Source organism: Astatotilapia calliptera, chromosome 4 (genome assembly GCF_900246225.1).
Source record: "Astatotilapia calliptera chromosome 4, fAstCal1.2, whole genome shotgun sequence".
NCBI lineage: Eukaryota > Metazoa > Chordata > Actinopteri > Cichliformes > Cichlidae > Astatotilapia > Astatotilapia calliptera.
Window position 1 is genome coordinate 3266293 of NC_039305.1, and position 18426 is coordinate 3284718.

General features: G+C 44.1%; 1 protein-coding gene across 2 annotated transcripts in view; it reads right to left on the reverse strand.

Annotated features, from left to right (window-relative positions):
* LOC113020226 (RNA binding protein fox-1 homolog 3) overlaps positions 1 to 7737 on the reverse strand; it is a 421260-nt gene extending 413523 nt beyond the window's left edge. For both annotated transcript variants that reach the window (XM_026164003.1, XM_026164001.1), the window contains exon 1: positions 7614 to 7737. The gene's annotated coding sequence lies outside the window, so the exon portion shown is untranslated. The remainder of the gene's footprint in view (positions 1 to 7613) is intronic.
* Positions 7738 to 18426: the final 10689 nt, after the last annotated feature.

Consider the following 18426-nt stretch of genomic DNA (forward strand, 5'->3'; position numbering starts at 1 on the left):
AAATTTCACAGCTACAAATGAACTGCTCCCCTTATTTAAACTCAAAAGGTGTGGACCGTTTGGCTGCTTAAAAAGTCCATTTCAAACTTCATCATTTAACCGTTTGCCAGCATATCTGAATGCACACGGGCCAGCCCGGCGTTCTGATTTTCTACATATTTAAATATGGACCATCTTTAATTGAGCAGAAACTGCTGTGGAGAACAGTGCTGAACTAATACTGAGGCTGAAATATCATTACGCTGATGGAAGCCGGGCTTCTGTGGCTTTTATTGGCAGCTAGCGAGCTAAATGTGTGGTTCGATTCAGAGGCGGCCATAGCTGCAGAGGCACAGTAATCGACTTTGGGACAAAATGGTGTGGAAAATGACGTGTAGGCTTTCGCCTAAAGGCAAGCCGATGCAGGCAGAAATCTATCACTCAGGTGCACACCGGCATTGGCATTTTCACAAATGTGATTTAGTCGACGATACCGTAGAGCTGATGTGCTGGACCAGTGCTTTCGGTGAAAGGATCGGCTGCTTGAGCTGCAGAAAATGTCCGCGCGTTTGATTCGGTTTGAACCCTGCCGTGTTCAGATAAAACAATGTTTTACATATGAATCCCTGCAGCGTATCGGAGCATATTTAGGTCAAACTACCCTGAACCTTGCGAGCATTAGACCGAATTTTAAATCTCTAACCTCATTCGAGTCATTTCTTTGCCAAGCCTGTTGAAAATCAGCCCTTTGTTTTTGAGATCAACACGAGATTCACTGCTGTTCCACACTACTGTGCTGTGAGTATTTTTGGCTCAGTGCTGCCAAAGTTTGGACACAGCCATTTATAATTCTCTCACAAGGCAAGCAGCTCGCTTCTTTTTTCCAAACACACTCCATGGGATACAGACCGGTCCACGCTGTCGTGTGGTTTGCTCGCAGAATCGCATTATTTCCAAGCAGCAGCAGCTTTAGCGAGCACCAAAGCCAAAAGGGCCTTGACCAGTAAACCGAGCGTTAATCGTCACAATAAGACACAATTAAACAACGATTATGTAAAAGACCTTTTTGCTTTGGGAGTGTCTCAACTATTACATCAGCGTCTAAACCTCAGATTCAGAGTGTCTCTCTCCCAGTAGCATGCCTGGAGGCGCAACAGTCACACCCACACATGCACGCACACACATATACACTCGCCGAAGCACAGTGCAGATCAAGTGTGCCTGGAGAGCTCTATAGAGAAGCCAGTTTTACTCATTAGACTGCATGTGCACCGCTCTCCAAAAAAACCCTCACTCTAATCACTGTCACCAGACCTCGGCTGAAAAACAGATAATTAATGTTGGGCCCTGCCTCAATCGGCTTCCACGCTAAGCAGCTCTGTGTACATATGTGTGCGCATGTGTGTGGGTGTCTGCATGTTTGTCTATTTGGAGTCTGTCGATGTAGGAGGCCCCCCGGGGACCGCGGATGCTCAAGCCATCCACAACAACGATTTCTCTCAGGCTCGCATTAGCTCTCAGAAGAACAATTGCACACCAGATAATGCACGAATTTACAGAAGAAGAAAAACCCCTTCCACTGCGCAGCCAGAGCCGTTCGCCGCCCGTGTTTCACGCCGTCTCCGTCTTCGACGATTCTGTAACGTCTCGCCCTTTTTTTGCCCTTTTAGCTCCCCTTCGCCCATTTATTACATGGAATGGACTTCTTAATTGTATGCTTTGCAGAGCAGATTTATTTATGTTCTTTTTCCCTTCCTAAAGGCAATTATTAATATCATAAATATTTGATGATACTTTGCGTGACCCTGCAGAGAATGACAGAGAGAGGTACTGAAGGTTAATGCTGGGGGTGCAGACTGATTAAATGGCGACCGAATGGCAAAAGCCCATGCAGAGCTGCTATAAACTTTCTAATGAAATGGACTAAATAAACACTGTTTGCAGCACAATTTAGCTACGGGACTTTAATAAGGTAATTTACAAAGACACATTTTTTTCCTCTCTTGCCCCCAGTGATATCTACACATAAAAATACTTTTGGTTTTACTCGCTCGGGTTTTGAGATATCCGTCTTTGAAATTGCTGCCTCAAACCAGAAACGGTGAAGGGGAATCGAATTTCAGGTGTTGTGCTCGCAGCATTCAAAAATCACATTTAACAAAAACCCAAAACTCAACAGCAATAAGTCTCTCTGGAAGAACCAAGTTTGGATAATCAAGAGACCTCTGATAGTCTTTAGGTTCACCAACTAATTTGTGCATTCACAGAAAATTAATTAGAATCTCTTTTACCTAAGTAAGGCGGCAAACATCCACCTGTTTCGTATTTAAATGTACATGTTTTTTGAAACTTGGCATAATTACTAGCCTCTACTAGGTCAAAGAAGACTTTTAAAAAAGATACAATCACCCCTAAAACAAATTTACATATTTTTTTTTATCTCTGAACCAGGGTTAGGTTTAGTGATGCACGTAAACCGTTTTATTGGTTGATGGTTCCTGGCTCTACCTAGACTGAATGTCAAAACATCATTGGGTTGCGTGACTGGGTGAATGAGGCTTACTGTAAGAAAGTGCTATAAAAGTATAGTCCATTTATCTTAAATATAATAGAACTAAAGCGAACTACACGACCAAAACTACTTAAATAATCAGCAATGATGAATCTTTCTACAAATTATGACCTGGTTATTCAAAAAAAATTGGTTACTCAATCCTTTCTGTGGATGGTTTCATGTAGGAACTTCTGCCAGCTGAAAGCAGCTAGCTAAGGTTACAGCTGAGCTCAGGAGGGAGCCATTCATGTTTGCATCCTGTCACGAGCAAGACTTACAGCTAGAGGCACGCTTGCTCTAGGATGTGATAAGTTCATGCAAGTAACTCAGAAAGGTAACATTTTTTTTCTTCTTGAGTTACCAGAGCAGGATTTGTGGACAGCTTTGAAGCCAGTCTAGTCTGTAAGCCTGACGTCATTAGCCGTTTCCAGGTCCAAACTCCGTCTCCTTCAGGTCCTAAAGTCAAACGAACACTGCGGCATCACTGAGAGTTACAAACTGTCTAAATTCCTTCATCTGTAATAAAATGATCAGCGTTCTGCTCTACCAGGTGTAACAGTGAAGTTTAACATCCAGGCATCCACGAAAACAGAATTGATGAAGTTTAACGGAGTCTGAAGTTAGCAGGGAGTTAGCTCGCTAGTTTCCACCTAAACATGATATAGCATGTTCTGACTGAGAGATTTCTGAAAAATTCAAACGTACAGCTCTGCTATCACTTCCAACATAAATGAAGACAGGAAATTAAACAGCAGTGATGTTTGTAGGGTTACTGAAGTTGGGCTAGCTGGTATATAATGATGTGCTACGTGGTGGCTAGCTAACAGCTATGTTAGCATAACATAAACACAGAGAAGCTGGAGGATGAATGCTAACTTTTTTCCACTCGATAAAAGTTAACGTGAGGGTTCCTGATGGTTAGGGACAAATGCAATCACATGGCAGGATGCTGTACACGGACCAAACTTCAGTCAGGAGAACAACGGAGATAATCCATCCACAATATGAGGTTAGTCATTAATATATAGTTGCATGGGCTGGAGTTACATCATAAGGTTTTGAAAACTGAGCTTTAAAATTAACAGTGGTAATAAAAACAGAGGGAGACTGACAGTGATCACTGACTGATTTTGGGGGCTTGTTCAGATTAAATAGAACAAGATACAAAACATGTTAAAAACACAACAACCTCAAACACAGAGTAGTTTGGACCGGAAAGCAGGGTTTATATGTCATTACATAAAAACCGGATATCCCCAAACCTGGGCAACTCTCAATTTAGATGGATAAATAACACGATTGGCCAGAGGAAATGATGTTACTCCATGCTTTTTCTATTATTTATTAATGTGACTAACTCCCAGAGGTTTGAAACCCATTTCCAGAGGTCCTCCTGTCGCCAAGAACCCCTTACAAATAAGGATTTACTAATATGCCGCCAGTTTAGCTGCCTCGGTCTGAACTTCTGTGAGGACTGGCTCAAGCATTTCTCTGTCATCACCAGCTCCTTCACTGCCTACAGTAAGCACAACCAAGCAACAGCAGGAAGGTTTGCTGCAGGAGCAAGAGCAGTGATACCAAGCTCATTGTTTCTATTGGAGTAGCATTCACAATATGCTTGCTTTAACCTCCTGAGACCTGAGCTGTTGTTTGGGATGCATTTTTAATTCCTTATAGCTATTCTGGGCTATTTGAACAGGAAGAATTTACAGCCCAACACCATATTGTCACCATTGTGTAACAAAGTTTAAACACTTTACTGAGGTCAAGAAAAGCCAGAATGTAATGCCTCCACACGAGGACATCATTTTATATTTATGTGTTTTGTTTTTTACATGAAGTATTTTGGGGACCACTTGGCTATAGTCTGTGGATTCCTGGAACTTCCTTTATGACACTCAGTTGCTGTAAGTTGGCTATTTAAGGTTCTACATGTAATTATTAAGCAGTGCAAACAAAATTCGACTTGCCTTTATTGATCTCGGCTGGAGGCAGATACTGTAAAATCCAGATAAAACAACTGTATACAGGATTGGAAAATGCATTTTGATGCCCAAGCCACTTTCATAGCTTAGAAACTGTTAAACGTTTTATTGCACGTATGCTCGTGTTTCTTTAAAAACCTTGTGACTTCAGCGGCACTTTGCCCTGCCATTACAATCTTTCTCACAAAGGTTTTTAAAACCAAGCTATCCTTGCCAGGCTCACTCCTCAAATCAATTCTGCTTTTTTGGCTTTTCATGAAGAGATACAAAAAAAAAAAAAAATCTCTTCAATATTTGCCACACATGTCCTTCATCGCTGAATTGTGGTATTCAGGAGGTTCTGAATAGGCACTGTACTCCATTGTCTAAGAATGCCAGCGAAAGCCAACAGCCGCACAACGCACCAATTACAGCGTCAACTCTCACGAGCAGCGCCGCATGCGTGTCGAGACTGGAAAACATACGATGGGCTTGCAATTGTAATCAGAACTGTTTAAATAGTAACAAGTGTGCAAATTAGTCGTTCTGTTGCTCATTATTCAAGACGTGCAATCACTAGTTCCCAACATCCCAAAGTCTGGGAGAGATTTGAAACAACCAAAACACACAAACATGCAAACAAATGAAATAACAGGAGCTCAAACCCTCGATTCAGTCGATATAATTTAATCAGCAAAATGTGTGATTAAAATATTTAATGAGCTCCAGCATATGACATTTATTGACTTACCAAATGTCTCTTTCTTTATACATTCAGACATGGCTGAACACCTACACAAAATGATTTCAAGCTGACATATATAATTTGACCTTGTCAGAAGCTGATCTCCTTCCCCCCACATTTCCTCGTGCGTGCTGTGTAATTGAGCCTTCAGGGAGAGTGGAAACCCTATCGGCCCTCGCTTTGTACGGATCTGTATGGATGATCAGGACTGGTTACCAACTATCAAATCAATAAGTGCAGATACACAAGCAGATAGTGATGAATATGGGTTGACGGCAATTTATCTCGCCTTCACGAGCGGTTTATTAACTGCGGAGATCACAGACTTACATTAACAGAACCTCTGGGGTAAATTCTTAGCAGTGAAAGATATATGTAATTAAATATGTTTCCTAGCATAAAAGGCTATTAACTTCCCTTCGATATATTTCTCCACAATGAAACATACAATATAGGAAAAGATACATTTAAATTGGTCAGTGACCAACTCAGAAGCAGACAGGCGTTCTGCATTTAAATTGCATAAATTTCCTATGAAAGCCACTGGCAAATCCAAAATGAAAGTTCCATTAATTCACAGAGTTTAAATTACTTTTTTGTGATGTAGCTTTTGTAGTCTTTCTTTGCTGCAAATGTCATAGCTTTGATGATGGTTATAGGTTGTCGGTTTTATTTTTAGGCCATGAAATCAGGAATTAATCTGAGGCAAAACCGGAGGAGGAGAGGCCTGTCTTGTTTATCTTGATTTGTGTGTCTTTGTGCGTTAAGCCACACGGGTTCAGTAAATTCGCCAAGGCCAGACGGAGGCGGACGTCAGTCTCAGGCTGATCGTTCACTTTTGCTGACACATCAGCGACCAGAGGCTCGTCGGGTCTCGAGAGCTGCCGATGTCTCGCTGCACGCTTCTAACAATCGGAATCAATCCCACCTTCAGACTCAGTGACTTGGAAAATGCAGAAAAAACAGCACCTATAGCAGCTAAACCAGAAAAGCCCGAGAATTATAAAACAGCAGCAGAGTGAAGTCCAAACAACTAAAACGTGGGGTAATATAAATTCAATTTTAAGCATAAATGGGTGCTGTGGTGCATGTGATCCACGTTAAACCACATCATAAAAATGCAAATGCTTTCATTCTCACTCCAGGAGTTTACAGTCCAGCAACAAATCTAATATATTGTGGGATGTTTAACATATAGATCTTTTCATTTCCCACATTCGAAGCAAGCGAGGCACCGCACAATATCCTGGGCTTCACAAATGTAATATAACCCGGATTGCAATGGGCCAGTGTGATGCAGCTGTGGCATTAGGGCCAATGGGAGCTCTTTAAATGAGAGAGTGGCTGTAAACACCACGTCTACTTTCTCCTCTCGCCGGCATTACTAGCGAAGCTGATGACAAGTGCCGAGCAGCCCTCTAGTGCCTTTAATACAGCGAGAGCATTCTCCAGGGGAAATGCAATCTGTGTCCTCTGTACAGATCCACTGTCTGCACTTCCCCACATGTGAGCTGCTATCATATTATACTCCCCGCTCTCGAAATGGGAGAAGGAAATAGGAAATCGGCTCGGCCAGAGATGAACCAGGAACATAATCAAAAAATAGTGTGGCGCAAACGGCGCAGATCAGCCCGGCACGCAGACCTCCCCTGGCTGAGCGCTAAACAATAAGCAGCGGGGACTGCTCGGGATTCTTACGCCGCTGAGAAGAAAGTACGCCCCTTTTTTCACCCCTCGGGCATCTATTGGCTTATAGCAGCTTATATATTTAAGATTGGAGACGGGAACAGGGATACTTCCCTCATGTGGCGATCCCGCACGCTTTTATTGCCAATAAAAACAGCAGAAGTGCACAGACAAAAGAATCTGTGTGTGTGAAACATGATTTAGCTGACCTTGCTCATTACTGGGGTCCTTTTAGTTTTGCTTTCCCCCCCCCCTCACATCTGAGCTGAACAAAAAGACATAAAAATGCAGGGTTGACTTTTTGGGAAAAGTATGCAAAATCTCAAAGTATGAATGACACTTTTGTTGGATTGTTTTTGTTTGAGCTGTGCAAAGACAGGACAAAGCCTAATCTAAACAGCCGACATCAAGAAACACACTGCACGCCTTACGAAAGGAAAAAAAGGAAAACACAATCTGCACTTTTTTCTTTTTTCGCCTGCCTGCCTGCCTGAAAAAGACAAAGACACTTGAGCTGTGCATGGATGGCGAGTATGCTGTTGGATCAGTGTGTGGAGTAAAGTCTCAGTGTGGGTACGAAGTAAATGTGCCAAACACGTGTGTGTGTGTGCATTTGTGCGTGAGAGACAAAGTGTGTGTGACAGCGTTAAGCCTGAGTGAGAAGTGAAAGGACTGCTGTACTCACAGTTGTGCTCTTGTTTCCCTGTGGTCTGTCGGCGTGTCAGAGTTTCATCCTTTCAGCATCTCTCCCTGGGCTGGGCTTCCTCTTCCTCTTCTGACCAAAAGGTGTGAGGTGGTGGTGGTGGAGGAGGAGGAGGAGGGGATGCACGGATTGAGCACAGAGGAATGAGAGAGAGAGAGGAAGAAGACGAGGAGGAGGGAGTGCGAGTGAGCGAGTCAGAGAAAGAGAGAGAGCACGCTTTGGATGAAGGGAGGGCGAGAGGCAGCTTGCGATTGGCCTGTCAGTCCGGGAGAGGGTGCATGGGTCTCAGTGGTGTCAGGGCGGCGAGCTGCCTGCACCCCAGTCGCTCTGCCGACGTCTCAGATTTAAACACCTCGAGAGGCGGTTGTATGGTTCCTGCGGCACACAACACACAAGCTCGCTGGCTGGCTCACGACTCACACACTCTGCATCCACATCAGAGAGAGGGAGGGAGAGAGGAAGGAGGAGGGAGGGTTGATAGAGTGAGGCAGACAAATTCAGAGGGCCGATGACAGCTTCAAGCTGAAGCTTCTCCTTGGCTCCTCATCAATGACAGGTACTGAGGAACAAGAGACAGAGGGAGGCTCCCCCCTCCCATTCACGCAGTTCTACACACGCACACACGTATTCATGTACACACACACAAATCACTCCTCCATATCCAACCACCGTCACCCTCCCTCCCCATCTCAATTACCATAGCCGCGACAGATGTATTGGGCTTGTCAGCTCTCAAGCATGGCTGTGGAGGAGATGTGGGCTAACTTATCTCATCTAATTTAACCAAGCTGTAATCAGACAGCACTATGGAGCTCATTTATGGTCCGACTGTTTTGGAGGTGGTGGGGTGGGAAAGGAGCAGTAGATGTGGGAAGCTCGTGGCATGGAGACAGACGCAGACAAACTGCAATTAGCTCAGCCTAGGTCAGAGAGCTGCATCCGTGAGGTTCAGACCGAAGTCGTTTGTACTGGGAGCCGAACTTGGAAAATGAAAAGAAAAAAACATTGTTAAAGTCCAGAAAAAAAATGCAGAAAAACAGAAAACAAAAAATTCCAAAAAAAGCTGCAAACTAGTTACAGTGATTTAACTGTGACACATGATGCTGTCGATGTAATTTGGGTAATTTTAGCGAGCCAACACCCTGAAAGATTTCAAAAATGCCGTTCTGTCTGAACAAGAGGCACTGGTAAGGATATTAAGCCTGACGTTTCTGCAGTGGACGCCCAGCTCTGCAGCTTAATGTCAAGCGCCGGAATTTTTTTTTTTCTTCTCCTCATTAACCGTCGTGCCCGGTCAACAGCAGACCGACTCCAATCGGCTCCACACAGAGTCCCATGAATCCCATCTCCGTCCTCTTCACTCCACCAAATTCAATTAAAAAGAGAAATTGGCAATTAGATCACTGTTATGATCCTGTAACAATGATCTAATCTGTAATTCATTGGCTGGTGTTCCCCTGGGGTGGGGTGGGGGAGGTTGGGTTGATGTAGTGGCTCCTTGGCATTCACCTCGGCTCGGGCGGCGCACGAGGCCGCGGGTGGAGCGGTGGGACCGAAGGCCTCGACGGTGCCACCGCCGGGGCCTCGGCTTGCCCGCGGCAAGAACACGACCTGTGACGTGCGCTCGTTTGTTTTGTTCTCGTAGGCGTGCAGGTTGCAGGTGTAATGTATGCAAACACGCGTGGGGACTCGCACAGATTTACAGCTGATGTGCAAAAGGCAGAAATGTGCACAAACGTGGGCTCCTCACGGGAGGAGCCGTAATTGAATTAAGTCAATTCCATTTGGCTAATGAAGGGGAGGCGAGTAGCTTGCCCTTTCGGATGCTTCAGGCTAACAATCACATTGAGACACGGGGGGATGTGGCTGGAGCAGGGTGGGGTCACAACATGTAGACTGGAACCAGTGTCTTGTCGCCACCTTTGTAACTGGAGTCGTGCTACTGGAGCCCCACCGCATGTGGACTGTCTGGAGCCCTCAGCATCACTCCTCTGACCCAACCGGGCAGTCGTGTTTGTGTCGTCGTCATTTAAAAAGCCCTGTTTCCTGGCAACATTTAAGACATTACAGGCTGTTTTATCCTATCATCCATCTCGTGGCGCTTATATTTAGTCTAAGGATAAATGCAGTGTCCTTTATGACAGACACGCACACCTACACAGACACAGAGCCAGTGGCAACAGGAAAGCAAACTGACTATCATATATAGGAGTGTGTGGGCTTGCGGCACACACGCTAACGCGCACACACAGACGCACAAACACGCACAGGAACAGTGTGATTGCTCTGCTTCGCTCGTTTAGCACTTCTAAGGCAGAGATCCCCAGAGGCCACCCATCACATCCAGTTACTGTGGCACACAGACACGACAGAGCCCCACCTGCCTGCTCTCACCTCAATCTGTAGGAGGCAGGAGGCTCTGGCACCATGTCGCTCCCTTTCTCACTTACACACACACACACACACACACACACACACACACACACACACACACACACACACACCAAAGATCAAAGATGTGGTCACAGAGGCACCCACACAGATATCTCGTATCAAAGATCAAGAGGACTTCCCGATCTGCAGACTTTAACAGACTTGCCATCACACACGTTAGCTCGCTACAAAACCTCTCCTCATCTTAAATCACAAAGCTGCACGCTTAAAATGCATGTGGTAACCCGCCGCGGCGTCGCCATACTTCACACGGGACGTGGGAAGAAGCCTAAGAATCGTCAGGTAGTCACCCCGCGAGAGCAGAGAGGATATTCTCATTTTCAACATAGCACCAATTTTAACAAATTTAATGTCATTACCCAGAATGAGTGGAATGTGTTGGCTGCAGAGCGCCAGTGAGAATAACAGATGGAATAAATGGGAATTGCTACCTTTTTTTTTTTTTTAAGAAGAAGAAGACTAATGAGACAGAGCTGCTTTCACTGTTGAGTCATGCTGATGGCATCAGGTGCTGAGATAAAGATGTAATAGCCTGCTCAGGGGTGCTTCCCTAACACGTGCAAAAACAGAAGTGGGAAGCAGATAGCTGGTGTGGGACTATGTTGTTCGGGGTGAAAGCGGGGATATGAGAGGGTATACGAGATGGAGGTCTGGCCGGTGATTAGTTAGTTCCCTGCTGGTTGAGCCTGACATGTCACAGGTTGACATGGGATGCAATTATAGAAGGGAAGTTTCCCAGCCCCTCAGGCATGTGCCAGCCATGCTGTCAACGCTGGCTGATGTGTCGGCTCTTGGCACCGCCAAGGGTGTCACAGGCTCTTATGTGTGCTCAAAACTGCTACACTCCCATGAAAATTGGCCTTAGCTTTCCCCCAATGCATTGGATGATGACTCTGTGTGTGTGTGTGTGTGCATATGGCTGTGCACACACGCTCAGCTACCTTTGTTTGAGTATTAGTTAAACCCTTCTCCACTCCCAGCCTTCTCTCAGTCTCGCTCTTTCTTATTTCCTCTGAAGCTACAAGGTAAAGCCACAACACTTGTGATTCTGCTGGCTTCTCATGCTGTTCCCACATCTTCTCTTTTCCCCCCGTATCAGTCTGCATATGACTCTGCCAGCAGTGCGAGTAAGCTCTATAAGACCCAAGGCAAATTACCTCAGCGGGACACTGCGCTTCTGTTCCCCTCGCTTCCTCTTCCTCTTCCTCATCGTCCTCTCTTTTCCCCCCCTTCTCTGCATGTCACAAATCAAAGTGTGCACCTCAGCTCTGGCTGCACGTTGTGGGAGTGCAGCTTAAAATGAATTCAATGTCCTCCACTGGCAGATTCATGCCTATCCTACAGTGTGAGAAAAAACTGCTCCACTATGTGGGAAAAAAGAGAACATGGTCTTTTACTAAAGGACACAGATGGCCATCTGAACTTTTGTCAAATCTTTTTTTTTAATCATAACATTTTTTTCCCCTCAGAAAATTGATTTGTACAAAGACTTCCATACTACCATCTAGTGGCTTGAAAGCCACGCTAGAGGGCCATCAGGTGTGATTTTCCACTTCAGACAATTTTTTTAGGAGGCGAAATGGCCTGAAATTGGATCCTCCAGCAGCTTGCAGCTCCTATGAACTAGCCTTGGGCTACACAATACTTAGACGCAGCCCTTCTCTGCTCCCATTTCCAGAAAGATTCAAGTTCTAAAGATGCAGGCGTTAATCCTAAGAGAGGGGGTGGAGGAGCGGTTGTGGGTCCGACACTCTGCGACTTTCTGACCAACAAACACGTCCAACAGTTGCATGCAAAGATAAGTGTACGGCATGTTTAGGGAAACGTAATTTAAAGCTTAAGAAGTGCCACGCAGCAGCCCGCTCTGAGTCACCGTGGTCTGCTGCCGTGCCCTCTTAGTGTTGTTAGCATCAACTGTAGGACGCGTCCCTGTGTCCTCTACCTGAGGCCCCGCTGTGATCTCACAGCAGGGGATCGTATGATGCTTCTTTGCCCCTCACAGTTCGTAGCCTAACACCCCAACCAAGAGGGCCTGATTAAATCCGAAGAACAAGGGCTAATTAAATAGGGCCGATCGGGGAGGAGTAAATTATTTAACACGGCCCACACGTACTGATGGCTCTTCTTCAGATCTCGAGTCAGAGTCTCCTTTTTGTTGCTTTTGTCTTCTCTCTGACTTTACATCGTCTTTTCTACTCCTTTACTGCATTTGCACTAATGCTGTTTCATGTCTTAAATTGCTTCATTCAGTAGCCGCAGAGCAGTCGTGAAGCAGTAACAGGAACAAATGCTCGGCCAGAGCTGGTGCAAGATTACATTGTGGGTTGATTAAAGACAAGGAGGGAGATACCAGCCCCATCCTTTCAAATCAACATAGAATGGGTGACAGAAATATCCCCGCGCGGCAAATTTAACAATGGACTGCGTTAAAATGTTAACTTTTGGGTCCTTATGCTTTATACACACACACACACACACACACACACACACACACACACACACACACATATACATATACATATATACACATATACACACACACACACATATATACACATATACATATATACACACACACATATATACACACACATATATACACACACACACACACACACACATATACACACACACATATACACACACACACACACACACACACACACACACACACATATATACACACACACACACACACACACACACATATATACACACACACACACACACACACACACATATATACACACACACACACACACACACACACACATATATACACATATACATATATACACACACACACACACACATATATATACATATATACACACACACATACATGTATATACACACATACACACACACCACCTACCTACCCGAACCCATGCATTTTGAAATAAATAACCCTTTCTGCTTTATTATACCCTTTGAAAACCTGTAGACTGTTAAGAGAGCTTTTTGCTGTGCTGTGCAGTATGACCAAAAGTTCACAGGGAAACTCATGTATTCATTCACTCAGCAGGGGATGGCATTTTCCATTTTTTCTCTTCTGTGTTGTGGTCTTTTTCTGACAGCAGTGCTCTCTCTGGGCCAATTTCAGACTTTCTGATCACCCACTGCACTGTGCTCATCTTTCAATGGCTACAGGGTGCTAACTGCAAAGCCTAAAGCCCCACAGAAAATCACTGACCCGTGACAGTGTGGACTAGAGGAGAAAAAAAAAAACCTGATCCTTTGCCTTGTAAAAGAAAATTGAAATTATGCATTTACAATCTCTTGTCACGAAACAATTAACCTTGAGAAAAAGCTGCAAATGACCACAGCAAGGGAGCATCTAAATGCAGCATTCAATATTTCCCGTCATTACGAGTGCTTGAACAAAGGAATCAAATGAATCAATTAGTTTACACAACACCAGGCCGACTGTTACTTCCAAAAAGGGAAACTTGTGCCAGATTGATTGTGCTAGACTGTGCAAACTTTGCAGAGAAAACAACATATGCATATTTGTCATATTTAACTCCATAGGTGTTCGCTCTGTTATTACCGCTCCCACTTCCAACTCCTCGCACGTGTGTTTTCCCCATGCACCTCGAACTTCAGCAGAGAGCGAACACCACTTTCTGTGCTGAACAGAGTCGAGTGTCCAGTTACGATCCACAGGGGCTGACCACTTTCACCTGAAGACCACACATCGTGTCCTTTTGCACCTGTTGTGAACAGGAGCATTCTCATCTTTCACAGGATTTTTATGCTGTGAATTTGTCCCCGAGGGTCACACTGTCGACATGTGGAATCTACTGTAAAATCCCGAGGCTTCGTGGCACCGTGTGTCGGCGTACACGACAGTGAAAAGGTTGATTTTTGGTTTACACCAAGCAATGATTTTAAACGTTATGGGCAGAGCTGTGGAACTGTTTGATCACACCTTGGAAAATGGTCTCTGTTCTGCAGAGACAATGGAGATAAAAAACACACACATGCTTCGAAATAAAAAGCGAAGCGAGGAGAGCTCCATGCAACAGCCAACAGATATCGCTATTGGCAGAACAATGAAACTACATGACTTCATCTGGGATAAAACCTCTATCAGCTCAGGGGCGTAAATGTACGGTGGCCCTGAGAGGCCAAATGGTTTGCAACTTAAGAAAACACCAGCAATAAGAAAAACACTGAAAAAGCACACAAAAGACAGCGGAAATAAGAAAAACTAGGAAAATAGGAAACAACTGATTTCCAAAAGCACAAGGGAAGTGTTTCTGGGGAGACAATAACCAGACGGACCAGTTGCAGGAACCAAAATATGCTAAGAATTGTACTGGAAGACACTTCAAAGAAGTGGAGGATCTATCAGTTTTGTGAGGAAAGAAAAAGATGAGAGGTAAGTGTGTTAGCCTAACTATTAGCCTAAAACTCAGTGTCATCAGTGTTAAATGAGATTAAAACACACTTACCCAGCATGTTTTGGTTCCTGCAACTGGTCCGTTGTGTTATCGTCTCCCCAGAAACACTTCCCTTGTGCTTTTGGAAATCTGTTTTTCCACATTTCCGTTGTGTTTTGTGTGCTTTTGCAGCATTTTACTTATTGCTGGTGTTTTCTTAAGTTGCAGTCCGTTTGGCTTCTCAGGGCCGCCGTAGAAATGTGCATATTCTATCATTTTCAGGGTGAAATATTTTGGCTAATTACATTTTTTTTATATACAGATATTAAAATTAGGACAGCAATTAATGAGAACTTCAGGCATACACCCTGACATATTTTTATTTACTGCTACAACATTGGATGCTCATATTAAAGACAACAAAAAGTTTTAAACACAGGAAGTGTAGTGTTAGTGTATGTGAAAGTAATTGCAGTGAGGTGTCAGATTGCTTTTAAATGTTTGGATTTATTCTAGGTCGTGGGTCAGGTTTACATAAACTAGCAGGCACAAACACTGCTCTGCTCTGAGAACAGCATCCCAGGAAGTTTTGGAGGCTGACCAAAAGACTATTATAAAGCAGAGAGTTACCAAAGTGGTAAGGGACAAAAACTGGAGTTTTGTGTCAGCTAATGCTAAAACACTGAGCTGGTTCCTTCCATACAGAGCCCCGTTGCATAGTCAGAACTGAAAGCTGTATGTAATATATTACTAAAATGTCTCGTATGGATGAACAGACTGAAAGGGTTACAACTTCAGGGAAACCACCAAGCAGATTTATATCTTTATCAACAATATTTCTCGTATCTGTACCTTACAAAATAAAGCCACTCGAGATTATTTGGCCTGTAAATTGGCACAGTTTAAATGAGACTGCAAAAAGCAGAACCATGAATATTTACACTGCAGATAAGCCGCTCTGCAAACTGCTTTATCTTTAAAAGTAAGTAATGGTACCAAAGGGCTACCAAGTCTCCATTAGCTTCTTATCAGACTTTTTGGCAACTACTGGACGCTAAAGAAACCTGCATATTTCCTAAAGTGTTGGCGAGTTGCTGGCAGTTATAATTGGTCAGAAAGCTCAGCACGGTGCTGCACCAAAAACCTCCTCTTGGTCGCAGGCAGCTTGCGTTTGGAAATGCGTTGGGTGCAGCAGGGAAGAAGAACTTATTTTGAACATTGTCTGTGTCCAGCTCGAGGTGCACTTTTTAAAATTTCACCACATCTCGGATTGTAAATGGCGAATGTTGGCAAACGAGCCTGCCAAAACAAACTACCCGCAGGCAACAAAAGCAATCGCAGCACTGTATACGTTTTCATGCACTGCTACGTGTGGGCAACAGCCAGCTCGTAGCAGGGATTCACCAAGGTGTCTAGATCTGTGTGATTGAAGCTGCCTCTGCACTAAGGGATTCGCTCGTAGCACATCACAGTTGCGTTGGCACGGTCCGGGCTTCAGTTGCCTCTAATGTATTTACTACCAGGTCATATACCCAAAATCATTATTCTTCATTGTCATTGGTATTTGCTTCATGCACGCCCCTGGAAGCTCAGAAAGGTTTATTCTTTTTCTGTAGTTGTCGCTTTATCTTCCAGTGAATCACTTCCAGTGTGGACACAACTGGAGGCCTAAGCAGCCGTTTGCGTCGCTGGTGGATCTTTCATTTTAGGTGTAAAATGTGTTGGACTGACCAGAGTTGACATGAAACTATGAATTTTGCTTCGAGAACAGAAAAAGGTCTACTGCAGTTTGTTTTTCAAGCCACTACATCTGCAACAAGCACAAGTCAGATGGGGAAAGCAGAGGCATAAAGGGACACTGGACTCACAAAAAGTGCCTCCTTCAGACTGCGGGCAACATAAAGGGCCCATATGAGATAAATACGGATTTTTATGAACCCTAAATCACGAAAGGCTCCTCGAGTGGAGGCCCAGAATAAAAATATAATAGATCTCCTTAAGAGAATAAAACACACAATGTTCCAAAGTAGTAAAGAAAATGATCGAGATGAGAGAAAACTTGGATAATATTTTCTTCTGATTATCTTATTTTCATTACGGTCGAAACCAAGTCCCCAGACTGTGATATTCAAAATTAGAACTAGAGTAACGTTGTCATGGAAACACAAGTCAGCAATACATGTGGAGCCTTGACATATCACCAAGTAAAAAAAGTCCAGGTACATGTTTTAAACAGCCTTCGCAGCACACCGTAACTTTAATTATTAACGGCTTTTATAGCAGCCGGTTAAATCTCAGTGTTTGTGGCGAGGAAGAAGAAAAAAAAGGGACAAAGTTTATGATCTAGATGTATGCATCTGCCTTAAAATGCGCTTTTTTCTGTCTGTGCATTAAAGCAGAGACAGAGACTGCATGGGCCGTGTTGTGTCTGTGCATAATCTAGGGCATATTCATTATGAAAACAACACTTTACTCCAGTGGCAAAATGATGTTGACCTTTGCAAAATCGAATACTAGCAAACTGCGTCTCATTGTTCAAAGATAATAGCCGGGCAACATCCCTTGTAAGGCAGATGATGTTGCTGGCATGCTGAGTGCCAGCCTCGCTATTGGGTGGGTGTCGGACTGCTGATGACTCATTCTTTAGCTGCTTTAGGAAGACCTGGGTGACAGGCTTCTGTTTTAGCTACCGCAACAAAGAGTTTCCCCTTGCTGCTGAATCTCGCTCCACTTAGATAAATGACTGAGCAAAACCCTTCTTTGTGTTCGCAATACCTGTCTGAGGTTTATTCAGTGCAGCGTGGTAACATAGGATGTGCGTGTGTGTAAAAGAGAAGGCGAGATGCTGGCCGGCCACCCTAAAGAAGCTTGGTTCATTCCTCTGGGAAATTGCATCACATATTGATCCATGTTCCCTGCATCTAATGGACACAGAGGGTGGAAGCACTGGTGGCAATTGTAAAACAGCTACGGGAATAACAAGGAGTCATTAAGGCATAAAACCCAGGTTAGTCACCTGAAGACCTTTCACCTGCCTTCACATGCACCTCTCAGTCTGAGGCTACCGCAACAACCACATATACCCAGGAGTTAGATTGCCAAAGCAGTGGGTTCACAAACTCAGACAAGCATTTGTCTCCATTACAGCCCTTACACTGGCAAATAAACAGGGGAGACAGACAATCATTCTACATTACATCCATGACTATAGCACTTTACATTTTCTATCAGCGTAACAGACTCCCTGGGCCATCTCGCAATCCTCACATTCATTTTTTACTGCCTCGCACACATCCTGCTACTCATGTTCACAGATGGAGCATTTACCAGGGAGGGATTTCCGCTACTGCTATAACATTTATGGCCCTTCCTCCAAGGCAAAAAACCCAGCAAGATCCAAAACAAGGTCTGGATCCTAACCCAAATCTGTCATGCCATCAGTGTTGTTGTACAGCTTCAAAACAAAAAAGCTGAATGCAAAACACAGTCCTCAGGATCAGACAGCACCTATCCTTTCTCCCTCAACCTCACTGTCTGGTTTGTCCACACACAGGGTAGCAGCTACGTGTTACCCACTGCAGCGCAGTTTTTCTAATGGGTTTTACAACACAGTGCTAAAAGAAAAGCAAGGGAGGGAATGTGTGATTATCATTAAAGCAGAAGGAAGGGGGAGGATTGGCGGTGATTTCGCTCTGTATATCTCACGGTTCAGGACTGCACAGAAGCTAGAATATTTATTTGATGTGCAATATTTTTATCACTAAGGGGACCGGCTAATTATTTTTAATTTATTTTCCAAACATGTTCCTTTTCAGCTGAAAATGCACAGCAGGGACGATCTCGCTATAGCTTTAATCTGATTTTAATTTTTTTTTTTACCCCCTTTTCAGTAAATAACATCTGTTATTCACACCATCTGTACTGCAGTTCAAAAACCTCTCCATTATTCTTGGAGG